The 2390-nt window shown below is 48.1% G+C and overlaps 1 non-coding gene across 1 annotated transcript; it reads left to right on the top strand.

The window, feature by feature from the left end:
• The first annotated feature begins 218 nt into the window (after positions 1 to 218).
• TRNAP-AGG (transfer RNA proline (anticodon AGG)) lies at positions 219 to 301 on the top strand. Its single transcript has one exon. It is a non-coding gene; the product is annotated as a tRNA-Pro (tRNA).
• The last annotated feature ends 2089 nt before the right edge of the window (positions 302 to 2390 follow it).

Below are 2390 nucleotides of genomic sequence, written 5' to 3'. Positions count from 1 at the left end.
GGACAACAATCTACAGGAACGTCATTGACCACAAACACACTCTCTTCATGCTCCAGCCAGAAGAGAAATGAGCAGGAATTCTTGCCGTTCAGCCATGGACACACTTACACAATGGCACAGCAGTGAGTGTGTTGTGGAAGCTGGTCTGAGGAAACATCTGGAATTGATCACTCAGTGAGAACAGAACTGGAGTGTAGTGAGAGACCCATCTCAAGCAAGTAGTTGTGGCCGAATGGTTAAGGCAATGGACTAGGAATCCATTGGGGTCTTCCCCGAGCAGCTTCAAATCCTGTCAACTACGGAGGAAGTTATGGTCATTTAGTTTCAACAGAGCTGGATCTTGTCTTGCTCCCAAGCTATATCTACACTATTGGGTAATGTGGCTTTAAAGTGTTTGAATTAAACACCTGTTGCATGTCCACACTATGCTTCTTGTCTTACCAGAGCACATCCATGCTAGACTCTAGGATGGCCACAGAGAGCAGTGCACTGTGGGTAGCTGTGCAACTGGCTGCAGGTGCTTTGGGAAGGGTTTGCAATGCGTCACGGGCCAGTACAGCATCACATGATGCAGGTTTCTCCATCCCATTGTTCCATGGGAATCCTACTAGATTGCCAGCTGCTTTTCAACTGCAATGTGTTTGGGTGCGGGGAGGGAAGAGTGAGTGAGTGTGTGGGCACACTGTCTCTAAGTTAAGACAGCTGCTGCAAGCAACCAGTCCTGAGGCAGGGGGAAGGGGACAGCCCCAACATCAGTTCCTGCTTCGCTCACTGGCTCAGCTCAGCACAGCAGCCTCTGTCACACATGCATGCTGCGGCCTGCTTAGCTCTGTGTCAGGTGTGCTGGAACAGGGAGGTTAGGGGGTCGTGACCCCACCACTCTTTACCGGCTGTTAGGATAAGTGATGGAGGGGGGGAAGGGTGGAGTCTTGGGAGGAAGAGGTGTTCTGTGGGGGTGGCCTCAGGGGGAGGGGTGGTGTGAGTGTGGTTCCTTGGGGAAGGGGTGTCATGAGAGCGCCACAGTTCAGACAACGGTGCCCCCGCCCCACTGTAAGGAAGCTACCACCGCCCCTGCTCTGTGTTCGTAGTGCAGGAAGAGCAGCATCCATGGCAGTGATTTGCTCCCGGAGGCTCCAGCAGAAGGGCTTGGGAGGTGATTTAAAGGTCCCAGGGCTCTGGCAGTTGGGCTCAGGAGGTGATTTAAAGGGCCTGGGGCTCCGGCCACGGCAGGGAGCCCTGGGCCCTTTAAATCACCATACTGGGAAAGCCAGGCCGGCCTGGCACAGCATACCCGCTCTTGCCAGTACCCCATACCAGAACGTACCAGCTTACTTTCACCTCTGAAAGGTCCTCACATGGATCAATAACTGGTTAAAAGCTGGGAAACAAAGGGTAGGAATAAATGATCAGTTTTCAGGATGCGAACTCTTACCTAGTGGTGTCTATACTGGGACCAGGACTAGTCAACATATTGATAAACGATCTGCTAAACAGAGAGGTGACAAAATTTGCAGATGATCCAAAACTACAGAGGACAGTTAAGTTCAAACCAGCCTGTGAGGAGCTAATAAGAGATTTCACAAAACTAGGTGAAAGGGCAACAAAATGGCAGATGAAATTCAATGCTGATAAATGCAAAGTGATGCACATTGGCAAACAAAATCTCAACTCTACATATAAAAAGATGGGATGTCAAATAGCTGTTGCCACTCAAGTGAGAGATCTTGGATTCACTGTGGATAGTTCTCTGTAAACATCCACTCAGTGTGCAGCGGCCGGCAAAAAGGGAACAGAATGTTGGGAATCATTAGGAAAGGGATAGAAAATAAGAGAGAAAATCTTATTGCCGCTGTATAAATCCATGGTACACACACATCTTGAATGCTGCATGCAGATATGGTCACCCCATCTCAGAAAAGATGTATTGGAATTGGAAAAGGTTCAGAAAAGGGGTGTGGAGTGTCTGCCATATGAAGAGAGAATAATAAGCCTGGGACTCTTCAGCTTGGAGAAAAGATGACCAAGGGGAAATATGATAGAGGTCTATAAAATCATGACTGGTGTGGAGAAAGTAAATAAGGAAGAGTTACTTATTCCTTCTCATAACACAAGAACTAGGGGTCACCAAGTGAAATTAATGGCAGCACATTTAAAACAAACAAACAGAAGTATTTTTTCACACAATGCACAGTCAATGTGTGGAACTCCTTGCCAGAGGATGTTGTGAAGGTCAAGACTATAACAGGGCTCAGAAAAAGAGCTAAATCAATTCATGGAGGACATGCTCTGAGCCTGGATGTGCAGGGAAGGTGTCTCTAATCTCTGTTTGCTGGGAGCGGGTGAAAGGGGATAGATCACTTGATGATTACCTTTTCTGTTCATTCCCTCTG

The sequence above is a fragment of the Gopherus flavomarginatus genome, chromosome 9, assembly GCF_025201925.1.
Source record: "Gopherus flavomarginatus isolate rGopFla2 chromosome 9, rGopFla2.mat.asm, whole genome shotgun sequence".
Taxonomy (NCBI): Eukaryota; Metazoa; Chordata; order Testudines; family Testudinidae; genus Gopherus; species Gopherus flavomarginatus.
Note: the sequence above shows the minus strand (reverse complement) of the source record. Positions and strands in the feature narration are given on the sequence as shown.